At 39.9% G+C, this 26,170-nt stretch overlaps 1 protein-coding gene across 5 annotated transcripts in view; it reads right to left on the reverse strand.

Annotated features, from left to right (window-relative positions):
* The window catches only part of ZMIZ1 (zinc finger MIZ-type containing 1), a 335,745-nt gene that overhangs the window by 222,133 nt on the left and 87,442 nt on the right, over nt 1-26,170 (reverse strand). The window contains exon 1 of one of the 5 annotated variants that reach the window (XM_084210759.1): nt 17,892-17,970. The exons of the other annotated variants lie outside the window; for them this stretch is intronic. The gene's annotated coding sequence lies outside the window, so the exon portion shown is untranslated. Of the gene's footprint in view, nt 1-17,891; nt 17,971-26,170 lie in introns of those variants that run through there. 5 annotated transcript variants of the gene reach the window in all.

The raw sequence follows: 26,170 nt of genomic DNA on the forward strand, positions 1-26,170 counted from the left end.
CTGTAGAACATGTTCAAAGTCAAAATTCCTGTAAAACCACAGCATGTCAGCAATCCCAACTTCTCATTTATCCACAGCTGTAACTGGGTCATAAGTGAAGAACATGAAGTGCTGCTCTTCCTAAATAAGCTTACTGGTCAGCAAGCATATTTCTGCTATGTGAAAACATTAACAAACTTTACAGAGAGTTTAACTATTATATGCAGTCCTTATTAGGTATCATAGCTCTCTATCAGGACTTTTTAGAAACTTAGGCTTTCTTGAAATTCTAAAGCAACTCAAAAAAAAATCAACAGTGAGTGTATGTCTGACAAGCATCAGATGCCATCCACACTGACCAAGAAACAGCCTTCAAGTTTAATAAAAACAAAAACTGTTGTTAAACTAAGTAATGCAAAATAGGTGAGGGTTTTGGAGAGGGAAGATGAGAGACAGACTAACGTCCATGCAGGTTGGTGTGTTCCTTCCTGGGCAGAGACAGAACAAGGGAGGAAAGTAAATCTGGGAAGATACATGTGGAGGGAAGCAGGACATGAGTCGGCCAAGATTGCTGTAGTCCATGTCTCTGCTCTCTTGTCACAGCCCTGAAAACCCTGAAGTCCCTGGGGCAGTGCTGCACCCCACGTCCCTCCCAGCCTCACACCCCAGATTTCAGGGGCTGAGCATGAGTCAGTAGAATAGATCAGGGGTTTAAGCAGGAACAGGGAAATAGGACTAGGAGGACAGGCATTTCAGCATATCTTTCTGAAACTATAATCTGATGGAGGTGGCTTTGGCCCAAGCTGAAATAAGAAAATTTGGTGTGGCTGCCCTCTGCAAGGCAGTCCAGGCAGCTCTTTCTCCAGTGCCTGCTCCAGGCCAACAGCACCCAGCCAGCTACAGTCAGAGTCAGCCTGGGGCTGAAGGGCCCAAACCAACCGAGGTTTGCAATTCCCTATCATTTCACAAGTGACCGTGGCAGTCACGGCTCCTCCCCGGGCTGTAGCGGGCAGCGGCACATTAGACTGCATCTGTTTGTAGCAGAGGACTGAGCTGCCAACTCACAGGCATAGGATAACAAGCACTATTAATCTTGGCTTAAACGGAACCATTGTTCTGGAGATTGGACATCTCTTGTAAAATCCCATTATTAGAGACCATTTGCCATCTATTTCCATAGAAACTTTTTTAATGTGCTTTGTTCTATTTTAGAAAAAATTTTCCCCTTCCCTTTTCCTTAAGTCCTATTGTACTTAGAGAGCCTTAAACAATAATCCACTCAAGCACAACCATGGAAGTGGCTTGAAGGAACAAAAGCTGCTTCTGGCATAGCCAGTGCATCTGACTCTCCCTGCAAACAGCTGCCTGTATAGCCTCCGCAGATTTGCAGAGCACCAGCAGCCACTGATTTCCCTCTGCTCCTCCCGTGTGTTGGATACAAAATAAACAGTAAACATGAGAAGTCTACTCAAATTATACTTGCAGCATCAGCTAAGGGTGCAGGTGAGTCACAAGCAAGTTCTGCAGCCTGTCTTGCTAAAGGAATAGGGAGAAGGCTGACCTTAAAAGAAAGCAGTAGGCATGAGTAAGACAAAAATAAAAAAAATTAAAAAAATCTAACTCCGGGGAGACAAGGCAGTGGAAGCAACGTGTCTCAGACTCTGTTAAAGAAGATTATTGCCACATCTAGCAGTTAGTACCCACCCAAGTGGAGTGCCATCAACCTAATTCTCAAACGAGACTAGCAGAACAGCGAGACAGGATTAGACATGCTTGTTTTTAACCATTCTTTGCTCTCTCTGGTGTATTACTATCAACACAGCATTGGCATCAAAATTACTACCCTTCAAAATCTGCAGAGCATATTTTTTAATTTTACATGTAGCAGCTATGTCATCTGGGGTTATTTATTTTTTAATATAAAGTGGTATAACATACTTAATCTGTTTTGAGAAAAGAACAAATTGATTTAGTGAGCAGTTCAAGGCTCTCCCTGGAGACACTCAGCCACACAGAAATCTGGATATAAGTTGAGACTTCGCTAAAGTCATTTTAATTGCAGGTCATAAGAAATGTCAAGATATAAACCACCAAGGAATACTAAAAATTAAGCCATCATCTCTGAGAGTAACAAATGTCTTATATTTGGCAGTAAAATAATTTCTAAATGTTCACAGCATTACTACTTAACAACAGTAGCAGAGTAAAGGGCTTAGAACTACACGCAACATGTGTGCATTATTTTTCCTGGGGGTTGGAACCCAAAACCTGCATAAAGTGAAAAAATACTGGAGTGAAGGAAACTTACACCACCACCAATAAAAATATATCAGTTTATCTTTTTTACTTTGTTTCACTACATCTTGTTTCAGTAATCTGTTAATAAACAAGTTTTGGTCTGTTTTGGTCTGAAAATGTTCCTCCCTATGCAGTATGGAACAGAGTTGTGTACACAGCAACACCTACGTGCAAAAACAGAGCACCAAATTGAGGAAAGCTGGTTTCTAGGAAAACTCTAAAAACAAACAAACAGAAACCTCTTTGTAGCCTTAGCCCACTTCTAGAGCTTTGTGCCTAGGTTTTACAAGGAAAAACTTCATTTTTTCCTTAGGTAAAAAGTACTTCTTAAACAGGTGTTTTCCTGTAGAAGTTACACCCCAACTTCTGCATTTTTGAGCTGGATCCCCCATTTACTAAAACCCTTTTATAGAACTTAGCTGAAATCCCCAAAATGTTCCTTTGCCCACTTACCTCAAAAAACAGTGATAAGACAGCTCTGACCTTAACAGATCAAAGTGAAAACCCCTCCAGTTTAACCTTCTTAAAACAGAGGAGGTTAAAAATTAAGTGCATTTTCAACATTAAAGAGAAATATCTGAGACCTCTTACTAGAAGTATCTAAAGAAAACATATATAAACTATTTCATTCCCCAACATTCTCCAATGAGAAAGCTAAAAGGTCAGCAATGTAAAACCAGGATCAGGTTTTTTTACCATCTCTGCCTAATAACCTTTTAAACTTGATCAACATACACATTTCCTTTGCTGCCCTTACCTTCCACTCTGATTTTAGTTAAATCATAATGGAACTCACCAGTGAACAGCAATTTGAACAGAAAGCAGTTCAAGTGATGTGAAGACCCATATTAAGGGAAACAAGCTTATGTATGTGGAAGGAAAAAAAAAAGTAATTTAACATCCTATATTGCTGCCAGTCAACTCAGTTACGAACATCTGTTTTTGTCAGGTTTAACCACTGCCCCTAGCAGGTGTGCCAAGACTTATGGGTGAAATTTCATTTCTCTAAATGCAAAGGTAGGCATTTCACAGAAGTTTAAATCTATCCTCTGCTAAGTCCATTTCCTTGAGTGCCTTCACATCAGCTCACTGAATACCCTAAGTACCCTCTTCTATAACACTGAACACCATGTATATCCAACCCCATGCCTGCAAAGGGTGCAATTGCCTGCTTTGCCTGCCTGAGTGGTGCTGTCGTGGTAGGGAAGTGAAGGGCAGGAAAGCTGCAACACTATGACCCAAATAAGATGCAGGCAAACACAATTTTAGACATCCAAGCCTTTAATGCAAATTAATGTCATAGCAATAAAAGCTCCAAAAGGAATAATTGCACAGATGTCTCAGAGGAAGAGTCATATCTCAGGATTTAATAGCTAGAAGCAGTTTCCCCCATCTTCTCTACAGGTCATTTGGTCTCAACAGATAGTCCTCCTTGCTGTCTATCACACAAGCTATTACACAAGTACTCTCAAACTGGTAGCCCTGGATCCTGGTTTTCCGTTCCCCTGGAGGGCTGCAGGAGCCTTCCCTGATGCCAAGCCCTGCCAGGCTGCCCATACTAAAACTTGAGGTCATCTGCAACATCAGAGAGGCAGCATTACACAACTCATGCTCTGCATGGACATCTGAGCTGGAAAGACAGTAATTTCAAAGCAAGATGCAGTTTGCCTCAAGATCTTCCCAGTTTTACTGCAGGCTGTTCTTAAAATCTTCCGCTGATAGCATTTGTAAAACAAGAATTAATTTTCTGTGACATTGAAAGAGGGAGGGAGAGACCCCAAACAAAACCCCAGTCCTGCCTCACTGACTTCACTCCTTATATCTGCACAAATATCCACTCGTTTCCGTGCTGTCCTTGAAAGCCCTTTCTCTGCAACACACCAAAAGCTTTTAACCCATCTTGAAGCCACTGTCATCCAGCCCAGCTCCAAACAGGCTCTGCTGCGCCAAAGCCACTACTCTGTAAGAGGGGAGCCCTGGGAGATCTTGCCCAGACGCGCGGGGACGTGGCTGCCAGGGCCATTCTGTGTGTCCCTCCAGCAGAGGGGAGGCTGGCTGAAGCCCGCCGGCCAGGGGCTCGCATCGCACCTCTGCTTTGCACGGGCACAGGGGGCCGGCCAAGGAAAGGGCATTTCTTACAAGAAAGGGGACTGAGTTTCAACAACTGAGGCAGAGGCAAACAGTGCCTTCTGGCAGCTCCTCTCCGGGGGTGGGATGGACATCCGAGCAAGGGTGAATTAGAGGGAGAACAGCTGTTTGTTCAGCGAATGAGTCACAGGACTCCGCTATTAATTCTTCCTCTCAAGAGAATATGCCCCCATACCAGCCCACCCACCATCCTATAAAACAAACAAATATATAATGGAGGTCAGGGAGGGGGAGCTCAGTAAGAGGAAAGGGGAAAAAAAAAGAGGAAAAAATAGCCAAGCATTTAATATTTACATAAGAATGAAATGTTTCATTAATTACATATAGAACCAATTTGCAGCTATTTTCCTTAAATTTCTCAGTCAAACCCACAGATTTGAAGCACTTTGAACTGTGCTGCACCAGTAATTGTGGATGAATATTTTAGATCAGTCTTGAATCACTGTGGAGCACATAGCAAATGAACTAATAAGCTATTCATGTGTGGATTACTAATGTATTTTCTTTCTTTGCTAGACAGATGGAATACAGTCTAAAATCAGTTGAATTGGCTACTGGTAATCTTCAGAAAGGCTTGGTTCTACTTTAGTTCTACTGTTTTATTACAAATACCACTCAATAGCCTGCATGCATTAGAAAGGAGCTGGCAATACGCAGCAAATCCCAAACAAGTTTTAAAGATACAAAGGAAGAGTCAGGCACTTCATGTGACTGTAGCCAGCTTCAGAGAATGACAATGAAGTTTGTCAAAGGTTTTTAAAGGACTACTGCAAAGCTGGACATCCCTGCCATCTATTTGATATTTATCCCAATACAACCATTTATGGGCAGTCATTTTAAATCACATATAGCAACCTATCAGTTCTATAATCTGACAGATGTGTTCTAGTCTACAGAAGCATCTGTTGAGTCATCAGGACATCAAAACAGTTAATTGCACTTTGGGGATGCTTTCAGAGATTAAAAGTTGCTTTACTTCAAGCAAATTTTAAGTGTCCTTATAGATTAAACTCCTTTTTCATGTACAAAATTAACATATGTACCCACACTCCAGAGAAACTAATGCATGAAATGTAAAGAATAACTTCCCTCAGGGATCATCTGTTTTCTTCCGCCTCCTGTGCATTGCCTCACACTGTGCTCAGCAATATGGAACAGAAAACAAAAATACAACTTGAATCATGCATGATTCTGAAATATAAACTAAGACGTGGCCTACACTGTCTGGGCAAAAACTTCAGAAGAAGCTGCTTTGGGTCAAGAACTTTTACAAACTTTCTAACAACTAAAAACTGAGATGATGCCTGTTTCTTTCTTTGGAAAAACAGATATAATAATATTTCAGAAGGTTTTATTACTGTTTATTCTAAAAGGAACATTATACAGGCTGTACCTTTCACCACATGAGTATGTGACAAGCCAGGAGAACCACCCAGAAAATTAAACATGGGCAGATAGACATTGAGCCATCCTCCAGCTGAAGTTATACCAATTGCTTCCTATACACAGCTAAGGAATGGAAGCAAGCAAACTCCATTCATTCACATAATTGAATATTTGAATCAAAAAGAGTAATACTTGTGGAAGATTACTATGCATTTTCAATGTGCCTGAGCAGACGAGATCTTCCCCATGCTTCCAATCTCAGTTTCCTTGCAACCTCCTGGCCTCCACAGCAGTAAGAGGATTAAGAAAACTTATTTCTTAGAAAAATCCAGCTTACAAACTTTGATTTAAAACCATTTAGCAGTGCATTTTTCTTTTGGTTGGTGTTTCACCAAAAAAAAACCAACAAACCAACTAAATCAGTCAAAAAAGGTATATTTGGCAGTTTCTCAGAGGCGACTGAATCCATCTGGTCTGTAGCTCCCAAACCACAGGGATCCCATGATTAATTCAATGAACTATTTGGTTTCACTCAAGAAGTGATCATAAAGCTGAAGTGCAAGTGCATAACCAAGAGCACCATGCAAGAACAGAGACACCAACACTGCATCTGGGCTTTGCTTCCTATAAATCCTGAAGTGACAGCACACCTCAATCTAAGTGGACTGTTATTCTTTAGTGTAGAACAAATCAAACTTGAAGTGGGAGTGTAAAAGTTGAGACAAGCACTGCAGTCATGACCGTGCTTTAAAAAGGTGCCACACTTCTGAAGTTACAGCATATTCCCTTGCTACTAAACCAAACTGAGATTGCTGTCTCAGTTGCATTAAATTATTAGCTAATTAGCCCTGACTAAGGACAACAGTATGTTGATGCTGGCAAACTGTGAAAAGAACACTTCAGCAAAGAAGATCAATAGCATTTTTTGTCTGGCTTACAATAAGAAAACTGCTGGCCTAGGTTATGAGTTTAAGCCATTTTTCATTTGGCAGACAAGACAGTACTAGTGACAGATCAATACAGTAACTTTATGATAGTCTGCTGCTTCTGCAGATGGCAGAGCCATAAACAGGCATCATTTTTAAAGCCTGAAGCAATCCATTACTTGGACGGAAACCACCTGACCTTTTATAATATTTACAGTTTTCTACTGAAAAAGGAAAATGAGAGAACAAAACAAGGGGAAATCAGCACAATTAGCTGTCCTGCAAGACAGAAGAGAATATTACTTGTTTGAAAGTCAGTATTTAAATAACAAGCTTTATGCTATTTGGGAGATCACATTAAAGCCACAAGGTTGGCACCAGGGAACTACTCATCCCTTCAAAGAGAAAACGTTATTGGGGATCACACCTCATATGATGCAATTTCCTTATCTCCTGGTAAGGGATAACAAAAGAACCTATTTATTAATCTTTAAGGAAAAAACAACCAAACAAAACAAATCAACGACTTTAATGAGTCCTTAGAACATTAAACCAGTTCCTTTTAACACCTACAATGACTAGACATTGAGAGAATTAACTTACAAATGGGCAGTTATTTTTCCCATATTGCAGTATGCACGCTGTAGCATTTGCACATGCAGCTTCTTATTCTGCACCGGTATTGGGATTGCTGGGATTGACTATGTCGTTCCACTATGTTAACAAAGGCAAAGCAGAACAAGAGGAAGGTTTTAAAATTCTGGAGGTTTTTATGGCAAGACTTCTAGCTGAAGAGAATGTAAAGGACAGCACCTTAATAAATTATTCAGGCCACATCTTCAGATAAGGACCCAGGTGGAGCATCTGGCCCTGTACTTAGAGCCTTCTCTTTACAATAAACATGAAATAACCACAGAATATGGTGAATCAATCATACAACCAGCTTGCCTTTGCCTCTCTGAGGCTGGTTTGTGTCAATTACTACAGAAATATCTGCTTAAGCAGGAAACTAATTTTACAAAAGCACATTGGGTTCATGGGCTTTCATCAATACTTTTTGGTTGCTGCAAGTAAGTAATTAACATTAATGTCAACACAGAGGATAGAAGGAGGAGGAAAATATTAACGAGCACAATATAAAAACTGAGCTGGCTGATTCTTCCTCATACAGTACTGCCATGCAACCGGCTCCTAGTCCATGCCTGAAAAATGAGTTATTAATTTGATCGCTAATTCTACTTTGCATGATGTAAGCAAACAGCACTACATTTTCCCCTTAACGAATGCCAATTATACACAACATTAGTTTAAAATACAACAGAATAGCACACAAACCAGAAGTCTTTTGACTGGGCTCCACTCATGCTAAGAATAACTTGGCACACACGTACATGATGCTAAATCTGCCACTGATTTGTTTCGCTCCAAAACTCCCCCCTCCGCATCTTCTACAAGATTCTGAATACATGAAGCTGTGTTAAAGCAGGAAACCTACGTATTGAACCTATTTTTAAAACAAATTTAATTTCTTGAACTCAAATGCAAGGGATGGTTTCAGCAGTTTCACATTTATAATCCCATGCATTTCCAGCAGGCACAAGGGCTCTTTATTCCCAACCGCGCACAGACGCTGCCCGCCACATCTGCCAGCCCACAGCACTTGGGCTCAGCCCAGAGACTCTGTCAGCCTTCTGCAAAATCACTGCTGCAAACACACAAAGCAGCAGCCCATGGTTCTGATTCGCAGGACACAAAATATCCTTAGAGATAACGTCCTCAGGACCATGCTAAAAAAACCACTAAATAAATTCAATGGCTTGTGTTTTGTAATTTCGTTTTGCGGTCTTGTTTATATTTATGGGGGGGGGGGGGGGGGGGGTGTGTGTGTTAATATTTTTCTTTTCTAAAGGGTACCAAGTTTCTGTTTGCAAACCCTCCCCTCCCCAACATTTGTAAGTAAAACAAAAATTGCAGCACTCCTAAATAATTACTGATGCCTCTTTTATAGTGCCTCAGTGATACTGTGTCAATTTTAGGATAATCCAAAGCATTTCCTTCATGCCATCCTATGTGGATGCAGGTAATGACCTCACACTGGCTGTTCCAGAACTCTGGTTCAGCCTCAGCTCACCTAGGATGCACATCCCATTTCAGCTGACTGCCGTTTCTGGGAAGGAGGGAGGGCAATGGGGTTTGGCAGAACTGAGCTGCATGGTCACTAGCTAAAAGCAGTGTTAGGGAGGATTATATAACCTGGCATGGGGCTGCTCACAAAGAGAGTTCAAAGGGAAGCAAGGGCTGTGCCTCAAGTGAAGGAGAAGAGAGCCCCCACCATCAAGAGGGGACAAGGCCATGGTCCTCCTGCATCCTGACTGGTGGTTGTTTGCTTTTAAGTCCACTGACTCCTCTGAGAATATGCCCATATTTCCACTTATGCTTTCTTTCTTTCTTTTTTCCCTACGTCCTATTGCATCTCAGATCCATTACTCTAACTCCTTTTCAGTAAGGTCCTCACAATGTTACCTTTCTTTTAGTTTCCCTCTGCCACTGTTAAGATGCAAACTAAACACACCCAGACTACTCCCTGCAGATTGCTGTTCTGTCCCTTCCATCAAATTCCCTGGACTTTCTGTATTGAGTTTTAGTTATTAATGACATTAACTCCTCTTATTCCTATTTTACTATTAAAATGACATGGTTCTTGTCTGAAGATAAGACCATGTAAACAGCTTTATAGACTTTAACATCAGCATCAATGAAACCTCATTGAGGATCTCAGCAATTTCTTGTTGAAGAAAGAGTGTATAAGTCACAAATCCACAAAAACAAATGACCATGCAGCAACTCTGCTACTGGTCATGAAGTTATTTAAGTTGTAGGGAAAGAAAACCAGGCTTCCAACATCATACCAAACTTCCTTGTCATTACAGTTCCAGGCTTCATATTAGCTACAAAAACCACAAACAACACCTCATTATCTATTTTTCTTTCCTAGAAAAACCTTCCTTGAAAAGTTATGTCTTAACACTTGCTTCACATCCATTCAAAAAAACCCTCAAAAACCCAAAAGCACCCCAAGAAAACCTCTTTGTGTTTTGGAGATTGCATTCATGGGAGAGATATTCAGTATCTGCAACTGTAATAAAAACAAAAACCATTAGTTGGATACTAGAGCACTTTTGAAAGACATCACCTCTTTGTTATGTTTAGTCCCACAATCATATTTACCTCCATGATGGTGATCACAAGGCAAGCTCACAATGCATATAACAACACAAATCAGGAAACTCAAACTAGTGCATTCACATTGCACATTGTCTGCACCACCATCCACCAGAGCCAATCCTTTCGAGCGTAATAAAGTGAAGGTATTATAATTAGAGAGTTCATAATGCCATTTAATCAAGTGTGGAGCTGGAGCACAGTGGGTTGTATACCAAAGACAAAACCACATGAAGCAGTACAATGCTGAGTGCAAGAAAGGGCACACAGATTCTTCAGGGAAAATAACAAGTTACTACAAAGCCTTGTTTGTTTTCAAGTACTCAGTCTAGAGTTTGCATACTAGGTAATTTTGCATCATGAAAATAAGTTATTTTGTAAATGGAAAATGAAGTGAGACCACAAAAAAGTCTTTTGATTGTTACAGACAGAAAACCCCAGTTTCAAGTTTTTAATTTGTGAATTAATTACTTGTAGTTTTACTGGAAGAATTAACTGTGTTTCAACAATATTATAATTATTTTTTTACTACCGCTTATTATTTACAAAGTGCTTTATAATAACTAACCAGTTTCTGTTACACCTGTAGCAGTCTCCATGTAGCAAGACTGAGACAGTAGTATCCTGAGCTATAAACAGAACAGCAAGGGCCAAGTGAAATCAGGACCAAACAGAAGACTTTTCCACAATCAGCCCATTTTTCCAGGGGCCACATGCTTAGCACAATCAAGAAAATGATGCACATGCTCTTTCCTGTGTCTCAAAACTGGACTGGGAATTACCCTGATTCTCTCCCATGAAACAAAGAATGTTTAAATTTTTAAAAATAAAATAGTCAGAACTCAGGAACACCCCATTGCAAATGGGAAGGATCAGACACTGACTTAAATGTTTTAGATTAGGGTCCTGACAGATCTGAAAGATCTTGCAGATCTGCCAGCCCAGAACTCATGCTGCCAGAAGGCAGCAGCGAAGCCAGCACACAAGGAATGACCCTAATGACAACGGCTGCAGCTACTGCTCATTCCTCCTCTGATACACCAGACATGTCTGGCACTATTTCTTATAGAAACAAAGACTACTCCTCTCCTAAACAACCCATATTTTAATCATACCATAATGTTTTTAGGAAAACAACAAAAATAGTTTGCATGTAAGGAGAAACTTGCTTGCCAAACACAGGATCACCACCACTGAATGCTCCAAAAAACCCCCATGGGAATCAGAGCCCAAAGTGTTATAGACTGTATCTTGATCTTCATTTGAGATTGTCAGAGGCCAAATATAATTTTTCCTTTCAATACATAAACAGCAATAAATATCACTAATCTATGTATCCAATATATCAGGTAAATCTACAACCACACAAGCAACAGTTGAAAAAATCTAGTAGAAAAATGATGTGGCAGCACAGAGCTTCCAAAACTACTCGCGGGCAAGTGAGAGTCTTGAGACTGAAGCATTATTTAAAGATTACACATATAACAGCACATTCTCAAATGGCTTCAGATCAAGAAATGAAAAGGTCTGAGCTAAAACAGAGCCTGATTTTACAGCCATTAGGGTGGCAAAAAAGATTCCCATTGGTTTTAGCCAGCATTGGTCATACCCTGGTCACACCACACACAACTTCCCTGCGCCTTTCAGCTTATTTGTGTGACAGCTCCGCCTCAGCTGATCCCAAAATAGCAAGGTGCGACCTTTCGTCTGCCTGGGTGCTCTGCACAGACGCCAGCACAACACTCCTAATGGCCCAGAAAGGACTCTGCAGACTGAGAGCCAATCTCGCCACACACCGTAGAGTCCCACACAACCTTAGCTACCTCTAGAGAAGTACTGTATCATGAACCATTTACCTTACCATATTTTCAAAGTTTTCCAGACTAGTTTCTTCCTCCCCTGCCCATCATGCTCAAGCCCTTTTTCATAATTGCATGTTTAAAGCAAGAAAGCCACAGAGATCACATGCTTTTACCACTAATTCCCAAGTAGCTCATTAATTTAAGAACTTGATTGATTTTATTGGGTCATTTACACATTTAAAATACTTAGGTGCTTAAGGTATGTAGGAATGAGTATTCCAAAACATCTCCTATTGTCCTGAAAGGGAAAATTATACGTTTGCACATCTGCATTCTAAAAAGTATTGGTTGAAACATGGGAAAATGCTTAAAACAAAAGAAAAATACAATTGAAAGTACACCAAAAACAAAAGGCAGGACAAATAGTTTAACCCTCCCTTAATAGACATACATCATAATTCACAGCTTTGAAATGGAAGAAATAAAAGTCTACTCTATTAGAGGAGATAAATGTCTGTCACCTAAATTTCCAATATGCTACTTTTCTATAACTATGGGGTATATTCCCAGTTCAGTCTGAGGGATATTTAGGCACATGACGTTAAGCACAAAACTTGAGAAACATGAATCAAGTCAAAATGTTGCAGAATACTTGAGCCACAAACTGTAGCTCCCATCGAACAGGACATAGCTGAGATAAAAACAGCACTGTTCTAATATCCTTTGGGGTTTATCCTGCCAGCACTAACTGATAGCTTTGCTTATGAGAGACACTGGCAAAACAGAGCAACAATAAGGACAAAATCCTTTATTGAGGATATAAGGACAAGGTCCTTTATTGAAGCAGGTAATTTTAATGAATGCTTTATTCCACTGCTTTTGACTGTGCCATGATACTAACCTGTTTAGGTTCCCATCCGTTTAACTCTGCTTGCATGTGCAGTGTAGATTCCACAAACATCCCACAAGGCCATTTACACCAAAGAGTATGTTGGCTGTACTGATTACATACCTCAAATGCCATCCATGTCTGTCAGAAAGTCTGCAGCACCTTGTTTGACAGTCAAGCTTTTTAAGAGCTACAAACTGGCAAACTCAAAAATCAGCACCAAAATTCAAAACTGAAGGTTCCTATTTTTCTGTATGTCCAATAGAAAACTCTCATTTTAATATTTTCTCTTGCTCTGTTAACTGCTCTAAAATATTAGCCCTTTACTTGCACCATAGTTTCTTGTTAACTATTTGGCATCCACTTCAAATAAGTGACTGTTCCACACCTAAATGCATTGCATCACACCTTCTATTTTTTTATTTCAGTCACTTTAATTTTCCCTTAGGCAAGACACTAGGATAATCACTTAATTGTTACAATTACTGACAATGACCCTCAGAAGGTGACAGCATTTTGATCCCATTTGATTACATTAGTCTTAATAGATCCTAATGAAAATACAAGTAAATCCTTTTCCTTATCACTCATTCTCATTACTTTCAGCAGTCACTATAACTTAACTGCTCAAAGGGCTTTAAAGCACACAGAGCACAAATGAAAGAACTTGCCTTTCAGATACACCTTTTATTTAATTCACTGAACGAGTTTAGGGAAACTCTAAAAACGAATTCCTAAGTGTCCCAGGATAGAGCTGTCCCAGTGCCAACTGGGGTTAACCTTGTACAACACTGACAACGCAGCAGCAGCCCACATGAGAAAAGACCTAGGAAGGTGTCCACCTAAGAGCTCACATTCTAGGCAAAATCAAATAAACAGGGTGTACCTGGAAGGGCATTAAAGAAAATAAATATGACTATTATTACTGACCGACTTCTTGCTGACACTGCAGAAGCATTGGGTTGTTAGGTAGGTGGAATTTGAGCCGAGCAAGCAGGGAAAGGAAAATCTTATAAGGAAGCATGTACCATGAGCAGAAGGTGATGCCAGCAAAGGAGTGAAGACTGTCATGGGAGAAGCAGGTGGTCAGAGCATCAAGATTCACACTACTGAAAGAACAGCCTTCTGGCAAAGACGGTCACCTACAGGTGCTCACATCCACAGTGCCTGGAATTGCTCTGGCAAGCCAAACACGAATGCACACCTCCAGTGGGAAGCTGTCATCCGTATTTCCCTGTCTGATGGCACCTTTAGAAAACAGAGGTCCTGATGTGAGGAATCAGAGTAGCCCACAAATGAGCCAACTGTGCTGAAATCTGGTTTGACTGCAGAGGTCAGGACAGCTCATCAGCCAGCTGCTCTGCTATGGAAGTGTAACGAGACACTCGCAGCTTGCTGCCCCTCCAGTGTAATTGCACATCTTGTTCTTTGTAATCATCCTTACCACTTATACGCTGCTGTAGAGACAGAACTAATCCTCCCAGATCCCACTGAGAGGCAGGCAGAAAGTATCACCATCTCCATTTTGCAAATGGAGAGAAATATATATTACCTACAGGAGTCAGTTAATGTGTGGAATAACTAATAACCTGATGCACTTCCACAGGCCTGGGAGGATTCAGCTTTATGCTCACCAGTGGCCACCTTGGCCAGCAGAGATCAAGCCGTTTGTCAAAAGCCAAAGGGTGTTATTGGGAGATACAGGATGAAAACTTACAGTGCTGAAGTGTGCTTTGTTCTCAGGTCACTCTAAAAACCACACCCAGTAAATGCCTTTGGCAGGTTGATTTGGGACTTTTTTCCTGGAGTTTGGGGGCCTAAGGGAGAAACTATGCATAGTTTTTTCAGTCCTGAAAATAAGTATATTTATAACTTAGTTTCTGCAGCATCCAGAAAATAAAATGATACCTACTGCCAGAAGACAGTGACTTATAAATGTGTAAAAAAAAAAAAGAGGGCGGCAATATACAAATGACATGATGTACATACAGGAAACAATAAAATGAGAGAGTAGCATATCTTTTTTGTTGTTATGAGGCCACAAATGCCCTGGTAGATGGAGAAAGTTTCAATAGCCATTTTTTATTATTTTTAAGGTTGCAAAATTAAAATTGGATAAGTATAAACAGCTATTTCTGTGTTCCTTAAACTCTTCTGCAGCACTTGATTTACGTTTTCCTTCTCTTATGAATTTAGCATTGCTAGGAATTTTGGGACTGGAAAAAGATCCTATCAGTTTGGTTTAAACAATCATCTGATCCCAAAAAGCAAAGTTTTAAAAACAGTTATCAACACAAGGCCAAGAGCAAGGTTGGGGAATTGACACCATATTATTTTCAGATCCACTGCTATCACTCAGTTTCTTTTCAATGTACATCACCCATCAAAGTAGGAGACATACAGTTTACAACCCTGCACTGAAGTTGCTTCTCATTAGCAGGAAACATTCAAAAAGCCATTTTAAGACACAGATTGATATTTTTAGCCAGGTGCACAGACAGAAACATCAACATAGTGGCTAACTAGAATAACGTTCCCCCCACACTGTCTTTATGCTGCTGAGAATTCTTCCATCATTTACTAATGTTCTTTTTTTAAATTCTCTGCTTGAACAAAAACAGAGAGGTGATTTTTCATCACCCTTAAAGGAATCCTCTCCAAACACCTTAGACTTGGGTAGGAGGTGAAAGGAGAGGATTTACCTCAAGAACTAAGCTGAGGAGCCAGCTGTTCCAACCAGGCTTTCCTCTGGTAAGGCACAAGCTAGAACAGCACATTTCCCTTTTCAGCACTGAACAAACAGTTCAATACTTGCTCATCTCATGCATCTGTACAAAAGGGAAAAAAAAAGGCAAAAAAAAAGCAAGCAAGCATGATGCTTTTGCTTGTTGGTTGCTTATTTTCAGGACCTCTGCTGAAGGAAGCTTAGGTTTCATGGAAGGCACTGAGGCTTATTTTCTGTTTGTGGATGTTTGTGGATACAGGATTCATTACTGTAAAGCAAGATTCCTCCGCTTATATTCAAAACACAAATTATTTGGCTTTGGAAGTAAATACAGGATTGAATATACCTTACACAGCTGAACTCAAAAGACATGAAGGTGACACTCTGTATCTGAAATCCAACATTACCATAAAAAATAACTTTCAGATAATCAATCCAGCTTGTTTACTGAACTACCTGGCTGACTGCCAAAAGACAGTGATTTCAAGGGGTTTTCATAGATTCACTCAGAAAATCAAAAATCCATTTCCTAAAATAGAACTTACAATTCACCAACTCCTTAAGACAAAAGAAATGGATTAGAATTGTACCTTTTTCCCATCTTCAGTTACACAGCTTTACAGTCAAAACACACATCTCGGGGTAAAGCACCTCGCCTGTTTACATTACCTTTCATGTTTCCACATGCACAATTTGCCTACCAGTTTTTAGGGATTATGTAAATAGTTATTAACATCATGTGGTTTTAACTACTAGGAGAAAATCCCAGATAAAATTGCTCACCAAATGACCTTTATAGCTTTCCTTTAGCACGCAAAATTAAGCAAGAAAGTCGTGTAATAATCATATGTGCTTTTTAAGTAACATGATTTCAGAGGGAATGTCTTCTTTTTCAAGAAATAAAGCTGAGTTTGCACAAACCACTAAGACACTCAACAGACAGATCAGAAGACACACTCTAAAAAAACTAGTATCATAAAATATTTCCACACATTTTAGGGCCCCCAGAAATTATAACAGCAATCTCCTAAATGGATCTCTCCACTCCCACCAATAACCATTCAGTACTGCAGGGATCTCTGAGCCACAGTGCTCTTGGATCACTCTTGTATTATATAGCACATAAATACATGTTAAAAGCTTGTTACAGATACAAATGTATGTATACTACAGGCCATTAGAAGTCAACTAAGATAAAGTCAGAAAATACTTTTGCTCTTTTTAACAGCATAAAAGTTTTTGCTTTTCCTAGCAAAAAGAATTCTAACTTCTCATTGTAGGACTGTAAACATAATTCATCAATTGCTTGTTTGGTTTTAGTTTGCTTGTTTTTTCAAGTGGAAAAGTGGAACTATTTTGGGCCAAAAACTAGGGAGGGAAGAGGGGGAAAAGAAGAACAGCAAAAAAAGCCAAACCAACCACCCCAGGGACGCTCGAGACAGCAGATACACATTTTCCAGCTCCAGTTACCTTGTAACAACACTGAAGTTTCATTCTGTTAGGAAGCCAGATCCGTCAGCATGGCAAAAAAGGACCTTATTAGGTAAGGGCGTGGCTGTGATGCGAGCCCAAGCGCGGCTATTCAGAACGGCACACACAAGCCTCCTGCCTCAGTTTCTCCACCTGAAGCAACAACATTTACCCGCCTCACACCAGAGCCCTGAAAAGGTTGAATCATGTGTGCAAAGTGCTTTTAGAACGAAAGCACACTTTATTTCTCTCCTTTCAGCAGCGGCAGTCAACCTGGCAGAAATCTGAGTAGCCGGGAGCTTCCTATTCAGGCAGTTATAAAAGTCACAGCTCTCCCGATAGCTCTGCGTGACCCACTTCTGCACCTCCAGCCTGCCGCAGCACTATTTAAATGTCGAGGAGTTTATCAGTATAAAACTGAAATGTTAAGGGGGAAAACGTATTAGTGGGGACAGGAAAAGGCAAAATTTATGACACATAAAAGGCACTGCTTATTCAGATGAAATTTATTATATCCCATTTGAGTTAAAATATCACATATGTATGAGACCTTAATGAAACCATAATCCAGACGGGAGCGGGGAGAGGGCTGAGCGAGCTGCGCGCTTGTGCAGAAGAATTGGCTCCCGAAGCCTGGCAGGCAGAGGCCTAACCAGCTGCCTGTCTGCCTGTGTGCTCATGGCCAGCATCAGCAACGCAAAAACAAAGATCCCTAAGGCCCTGGAAATTAATGGAAGCGAATTGTGGAAAGGAACCAACAAAGGAAGATGTATCAAAGGTTTCAAACCTATTCAGTATTAGATGTTGTGGGGTAAACGCACAATGAATCACAGCTGATTAGTGCTAAGCCTGCTCTCACTGCCTGCGTGAACAGCAAGTACCAAGACAGAAACCCAAACCCTGTGGGATGCTTCAGCAGTTTCCAAGACAAAAATGCGAAAACAACCATTTCCCAAAGAAAGAGCTCTTCTGCACGTTATTTAAACCATGAGGGTTTAGTCTATTCCATCCCTTACACAGGAGGCTTGGAGGAGGTTTTCCCTTACCCTTCCTGCGGATGAGGCACGGATACCATTGCTGGTTATTTGCAGATGAAGGAGTAGGAGGACAGCAACTGGATTCCTGTAGTGATATAAGCAGAGCACAACGAGTCTGGCCACTGCCCCTTCTGCTGAAGCTGCCAATGACTCACTAGCCAGGACACATGTACACTTACACAACCCTGTACAAGATGCACTATAACTGAACTTCTGTGCCTCCTTTTCAGAGGCTTCTTTCCACACTGCTGCTCCACCCCCTCTCATCCACCTCTGACCAGCACAGGACTGTACAGGGAAGTTTGCATTTACAGCCTGATAGCTGTCTTCAGCACCAGTTAACTAGGAAGCCTGAAAGCATGGCAGCATTTACAGGAGCCACTCTTATGTCAACTGCTCACACACAGTGTTACAGAGAGCTGAAGTTCAGAGACCTGCAATAGCAATCAACTGCTGTCCTGGGAAGGCTTCTCCTGGCACTCACTGGCATTCTCTATCTTGTCTCATCCAAAAAGTAAAAAAATCTTACTGTTTCTCATCCTTATTGCTAAAACTATTAAACCACAAAAAGCCAGGACATACATCCCTGCAGAACACAAGACAGACAGATAAGGACAGACAAACTTAACTCTACATTCCCTCATTTTGAACAAAGTGAAAGAGTTTGAGGAAATGCATATGAGTAGTAGTATTAAATCAATATACTATGTTTGGCTTATGCCTGTTTATGAGCCTCATACTTTGTTAAACTTGCAAGTTGATATCAAGTCTTATTACTGAAGCAAGTAAATATGGGCACTATTCTTCAAACAGTAAATATGTAGCAAATTCATAAGCTGAGAAATATACTACATTTGTAAATAGCATAAAGAAATCCTGTTGATATACTTATAAGCATCTAACATGAATTTTCACGTCAAAAAGAGTAATTTCTCCATATGGACATTCATACATGACTGTAGGCGTACTTAGAGGTCTGTCTAACACACAGGGCAGCCTTAGCAACAACGGTCAGAATTTAGGAATGCTTGAAATTAATGTGTCATACAAAGAATAGAACACTGATAGCTAAGCAGATTATAAACCTTCTTAAAATGCAAGTTAACAACAGCTAAATTGTATTAATGCTTTTACATCATTATTTTCTGGAATGCAATACACACCTACTGTACTGAAAACAGGAACTTTTCAGAAAACAATGAAAAATCTGGTCCAGGTCAGTGAGAATAAAAGAAGTACAAGAAACAAATTGTCTTAGTATGGGCAAGTATTAAAAAAACCCCACCAAAATGTAACAAAAAAATTCCCTATCAACAAGCACTAGTCTGTTTTTATCTTTTTTAAAATACCTTAATTCATAATACTGGTCTATAGTTGCTTTGAGTTAGAATACCAAATGTATGACTTCACTGTAAGCTTCACTGTAAGCAATGTTTCCATCTCCTGGAGTTTGGTGGTTATCTGAGAGGACAGTATGTAGAATATGTGGCCGCTGAAGCAGTAACAAGCAGCAGACAGAGGATTTTCCTCTAGATACCCTCTGTGAATTAGCTTGACTTGCTCTGTACAAACACCTTAGGTGGTGATATTGTCTGGTAGGAAATGCTGCCTCTCCGAGTCTAGACGAGCACTGAGGTACCATTCCCAAATGCCTACAGAGGGGCCAGGTGCCTGACTCCGGGACAGACACGGCCTTGGTGGCACTGCCTCGTGCTCTGCAGTGAAATGAACAGCTTGTTACCAGACTGTGAGTTTTCACCATCCCTTTTAAACTCACTCAAATTAGGAAGTGCCCCTAGATAAGCCAAGGTGCAAGAGGGACTCGCAGAAGTAGATGCTGTGATTTGTGCTAACGAGACAGAAATAGCAGCATGACTGGGACCCGAGTACACGAGATGACACGTGCAGCTGTCTGAACAGCTCTGCTGCCACTGTCACTGCCTGCTAATGGCATTCCCTTCTGCCTGGCCTCCCCTCTCCACTTTACACAACAGCTTAAAAATTCAGGCCCTTCCAGCTCCACCTAGACTGAACTACTTATTTCAGCAAATTGGAAAAATAGCCACACAACTGGTTAAAATATCACTTCTTTGGGAAGGAGTGGGAAAAAAAGCTTGAATCACATGGCAAAAACTTACGTATCTCTTATTTTGGGTGTATTAAAGAAATGGTGGCAAATTTTTTGTTTTTATTCATCTTTAAGGAGGTCCTTTTCAAAGGAAAAGTAGTAGGAAATAAAAGCATTTACATCTTCTATACATTAACAATCAATGAAATGTTGTTAAAATATCAAAAGAGGAATTTTTTTTTTACCTGTCATCTCCTTAGGAACATATTTTATTGGATAAACTACTTTCTGGTGAAGTACAGTGTGCATTTTGTGCTCTTTTACATCTGAAATGTCTTAGAACAATTTCAAGCACAAGAACACGAGTTAGAAATATCCCCAGTAAATTACCAGTCCAACAGATGTATGCCCATAGTGCTGTTATATCTCTTAATTTTAAAACCTTGCATTAATTCCAAGGGAAGAAACCCAGCTTATTATTGTCACATTTCTACTCTAATTGCATTGGAATCCCAGCATAATGTTGGATGCAGCACTCCTACAACTTCAGTCACTTCTTCATAGTACCTATGAAATATATAAGATATCAAGAGCTAAAAATGTCAGCCAAAAGACCTTTCTTCTCTAAGTGATTATGTGTCCCTACAAAAGACATTACTCCATGCCAGAAAAAATCCAGGTCAAATCAATTTAGTAGGTTTTGTGAGCATACATGTTTGGTAAATTCTAGATGCCATCACAGGAACTTGGACCTAGACTTCTATTTCAGACTATTAACTGGAGAGAAATTTTACACAGAACAAGACAAAAACCAGAAGCTTATTTGTGATTGGATTGTGGCACCAGAGTGTTAGAAACCAGCTTAATACAGTAAAATACACACACAGCTTTTTTAGTAGCCTACAAGAAGGATGCTAAACCAGAAATTCATCTACCTTCCTAGCCTAAAATATTTCTAGTGGAATACAGGGTTTTTCTGGGTCTGTCACCTGCTGCCAGATGGACTCTGCTGTGCACAATAAACAGGAGAGCTCCCAACAGAGGCACCAGTGATCAAACACTCAGGGCAATCAGTCACCAAAGAGCAAACCAGGCACTGCTGTGCCCTCTCCTAAAATGTCTGCATGGCCAACAGAAAGCATCGGCTCCTGACCAGTATCATTTTGGGTGTAGGAAGGAATTACTCCAATCAGCTTTTGTAGACATGAAAGAAAATAGAGATGGTCAGCCCTTGTATATGAGGGCTTTTTACCAGCTCTAAATTCTCTTAAGAAAATACTATTGCTTCAAAGGAAATTAAACCTAGATGTCAAAAGCAATGCAGAAAATCACTTCCCAAAAGCAAGCATTTCTTTGCCAGCATATTGACAAAGCACCAAATGCATTCGGGGCCCATAGAAATGTAGCAGGCTGAAGATTTACAGACTCTTGTTAAAAAAAAAACCCAAAAAAACACTACCTTGTATGTGGCTTAAAGAGGGAACTGCATATATAGATATACCATTAAAAATTGAGCCATTCTATCTCAGGCAGTTAGAGAAAAAGAAAAGCAATCTTTATGCCTGCCAGCCTAATACAAAAGTCAGAGCCCAAGATTCCTACTCGGTCTCAGCTGCAGGAAAAGTTTATATCCCATGCAAGGAGACCACAGTTACCTGTGCATTGCCCCACTCAGCGCCACGGGGCATTGCCCACTGCTGGCAGTGCCATGCACCTGGGCAGGAAGGACAGGTGAGGGTGGAGAAAACCAAGTTTGGTGGAAACATTCAACATCTGTGCAAATTAATGAGTTCAACTTAATTATCTCCTAACAGAAAGATTAAATAGGGTGCAACTGGTGATATGAAATCATCGTAATGGGTTCCAACTGCTTGAATCCACCACTCATCAAGCTGAATTGATTTTTAAACAGTGGAAATTCAAACAACTCCCACGAGAAAGTAACACAATTCCCATCTCAATCAAATACATTGTAATAGTTACATATGAAATGTGATTTTTCAAGAGGGAGAGTAGATTATTTCTCCATCTTCCATTTCTGTAGGAGACCTGGGAATTGATAGTACTATCAGTCAATGCTGGATTACCAGCACACACTGAGGATGTTAAGTGTACAAGCACACTATGAAGAGTATTCTGCAAATAACTCAAAAGTGCACTTTTAAATAAAGGCTGTGGCTAGGCATTACAAGCACTCGTTTTTCAAGCAGGACAGTTAGCATATTGTTAAGGTCTTTATAATCCCAATCTTCTAGAAATAAACTTTCAAGTATGCAAATATCCTTAAAGTAATTTAAGATAGCAATTAATTTATATTTAATAGTATGATCCCAGAGCAAATATTTCACGTTCTGCTGCTAATTTTGAGTATCCAACTGAGCTACTTCAAGTGTACCAGAACTCAGAATGTATCATAAATCGTTTACACAGTTTTTACTTCAGCATGAACAATTTTTGAGCAAAAATCACTACTGAGTTCAAGGAAGCCCTGATTACAGAAAAAAAGGCTGTGTATTTTAATTAAAAGACCCCCCACTGTTGTACAAAACTAATCCCCATCTTTTCACATGTACATGAGAAAATTTCCACATAAATACATGAAATATCATACCTCTTTCTTGAAGTTTTTCTGCCATGACCTCTGAAGACAGATTTAACTTCAACTATTTCCACTTAATATCATCAGAACAAAATATTAAAAAAATACGCATCTACAACTGAAAATAACTATCTAGACCTGCGATGCTGCCTGACAAGTCCTATCTCAGACGTGATTAATGTGCTGCCAATTTGTCAAAAGAGGGTCCATTTATCTGCTCAGTAGGCAAGCAAACATTTGTGAGAACAATTGGTATCTATGCAAGGCAGCCCCAGACTGAGTGGTCATCAGGTGTTAAGTAGCAACTGACATTTTAAATGGAATCCAAGGGCTGCCAGCATCAAAGGTTCACTGAACCGGAGCAACTGGAAAAAAGGTAAAGGGAAGGGAGCAAATGAAACAGCTGGATGTCTTCTCAGTGGTACCTCTGTATAATCTTAATTTTCCTAATCAATACCAAAACAATAAAGTATTTCCAATATTGGTTTTCTCTAGTAATTCTTCATTAAATCATACTTGCATGAAAGGAAATCAAACTTACACAGCTTTAGAGTGAGGCTCTACTCCAGGTGACATCAAAGACTAAAACAGGAGGGGAAAATAAAAAGGAAAATGAGAAAAAAAAACACCCTGTGCAATGTTAAATACCTAACAGGAGATGACAAATCAAATGGGAATTACTGTGGTAAAAACATAATTAAAAACTTGATTGAAGTTAAACAGAATTTACATAACACTACAAATTAACTTTATGCTGAAAGTATTCACTGGGAAAGCAATAAAAAGGCATTTCATTAGTAATCTATATTTAAACAATATGTACAATAGAGTTGTTCTAATGAGAAATGTAGGGTTTTTAATAACAGCAGTTTCCAATGGCTGCCAAGAGACACTGCTATCACGGAGATCTCTGCACATAAACAAACAATCTTAGGCAACACCATGTGTGGATTGTAGCCCTGAGACCCAGCAGAGGTTGGTGCTTTACAGCTTCTTGTTAGAAATTAAGTGCCTTAAAAACACTGGTAGACAGCCCTGGGCTACCCATTCTTACTGGGCCTCCTGACCTTGGGTGAAGGCATGGCCCAATTTTAGCAGAACCAAGATCTCTGCTTTTCTTTAAGTTTTCCTTCTTAAAAATGTATTACATTTTCAGAACTACACATCTGTTGCTATGACATTTCATTCCCATTCCTTTAGAGACACAGTGATGAAGAATCACATTGCAATTATTAACTAAGTCACGTAACACTAAATTACTGGTAAAACAGTAATAATGAAAATAGTACTAAAAGCACATTAAATAGAAACTACCCAGAGGTGTAGCATTCACTCCAAATGCTAATGACAAAACATAGACAGAAGAAATGAACTACTAAAATCCCAAAATGGAAACTTCCTACAACCCACGATGGAAAACAGAAATACAGTTCATCCCAGACTTCAGAAGGAATCCACTAAGATCCCATTCCCTTAACGATTTCCAACTTCTTCCTCGTACCAGTCAAACAAGTTTTGGTATTTTTCAAGCCACGGATTCTTCACAAATTTTGTTTAAAGTATAACAGGCTCATGGCAACAACTCTGCTTGGTCATCTTTTATAAATCATCCAGTTGTCTCCTCAGGTCACCCAACCACAATCTAGACCCATGTCATAAAACCAATGGGGTAATTTCACATCAATACTGTTTCCATCTTTTTACTTTTTAAATCTAGTGGAAAAGTCTAAAATTTCAAACAAGGATTTAGCTGCCTTCAGGTACAGGTAAATACTCCTGACAGTTTCTGACTAGAATCAGGGTTTTGACACTTATAGGCAGTGTTTCTGCCTTTCTCTACTGATAACACTTCAGGGAAGTCCAACCCAGGAAAGAGTAACTCTGAAAGAAAAATAATCAACCAAGAGAAGAAAATTAATTAAAATCTCTGTTAACAGGAATGAAACAGAACAGCTTCTTCTGGCACTTTTTGACCTGACCCAACTATTTTTGTACCTTTCCCATAAATAAATGTTGTATACTCTGACACTATAAAGAAGAATCTAGTAAAACGAAGTAAAACCTACAGAAGTAAGATTTGTTTTGTCTCTTGACATGACAAACATCAGAGAGCTGCAGGTGAACAGGGGCACTGGTTACTATGAAACTATAATGCTGAAATGGATGTTACCTTCAAATGAACTCCAGAATATTCAGAATAAGACTCTATTCCTTTGTTTGATATATGTTTCCCACTTAAATGAAAGGCCTTAAGTGAAATGGCTGTAAGCCAAGTTTTATTTCCTGAAGTGCCCAAACACAAGCCCTAAGAGCAGAATCAAGGGAGATGCTCTGGAGCCTGTAGAATAAGAAGCTCTTCTGAGACATGGAAATGGATTGCAAGTTTTCTGATTTCTGCTGGACTACTGCTCTCACTGAGAGACTGCCTACACTCACACGCCCAGGTTTGTTTTAGGAATCAATATTATCATTTTTTATGCCATTAAACCAACAAATCATAAACAATGTAAGGGTTTGAGACATGTTTTCTTACCAAATTGAGTTTATTTTGGGATTTTTGTCTGTAAGAAATAAAACCAAGCAAATGGTGCTTCATCCTCTTTTGGCTGCTGAACTGCATTAAAAATATATACATAGAGATTAATTTCCTCACATTTGTTGAAAGTTTCATTGATAACGTTTGTTAAACACTTGAGCACCATGCCAGTTTCACTTTTCCTGTCCAACCCCCTCCCCCAAAGTTCTAGAATTATTTCTTTCTCTAAAACATGCATATTTGTTTTAAAAAGAAGAACAAGAAGGAAACAAACCAGACCACTCTATCTTGCCTAAGCATATGAATACCAGTGTCCACAAATGGGTTTTCTTGGAGTAGAAAGGAGACAGCCAGCTTAAAATTTCTCTAAGCAGATGGCAAGTCAGGAAAGATGCACAGTGAGTAACATGACAAACCTCACCAGAATCTCTTTCCTGGCGGAGCAGATCCTCCCCAATTTGTTATGCCAAGGCTGGGTTTGTCCAACTGGCAGAGAAGGGCAGGAGGAGGCACATTGTCCCCAGGCTCACCCAGGAGCAGTGAGCTCAGGAGAAAGGAATTGCCCCATCAGTTCCGAGAAGAGCATGGACACACTAGAAAGCAGGCTGCACCCAGCGCTTTTCCTTTTTTAACACAGTGTATTTATACACAAGAGAATGCAGCTCACATGCAGTATCGACCCAGGTTGGAGAGACTGCACTTTCACCACAGAGCACATGGAGAGAAGGCACATGCTTCTAAAAGCTTTTTCTATGCTAGCCTTATTCTCTACCCTGAGGACAATATGCATTCCAAAGGGGATGCTGGATTTTGGGGCAGAATGACTTAACTAAAGCTTGCAGTGGGAATGAAAAATATTTTAAAATGTTACAGTAAAAACCAAAGGTCCAGCCAAGACTGCAAGTCCATTGTGTCTTGCACTGTGCAAACCCATGAACATGAAAAGGTATTTCAAAAGGCTTGCAGTTCAATGAATAAAGATAGATGATCCATAGTATTTTTAAAAAATACAATTGGCCAGAAATATACCAAGAAATAGGTTTTTGTAAAGTTGTTGCAAGCTTTATATTTTCTTTAGATGAAAA

Source organism: Fringilla coelebs (assembly GCF_963513975.1).
Source record: "Fringilla coelebs genome assembly, chromosome: 8".
In the NCBI taxonomy this organism is placed as follows: Eukaryota; Metazoa; Chordata; class Aves; order Passeriformes; family Fringillidae; genus Fringilla; species Fringilla coelebs.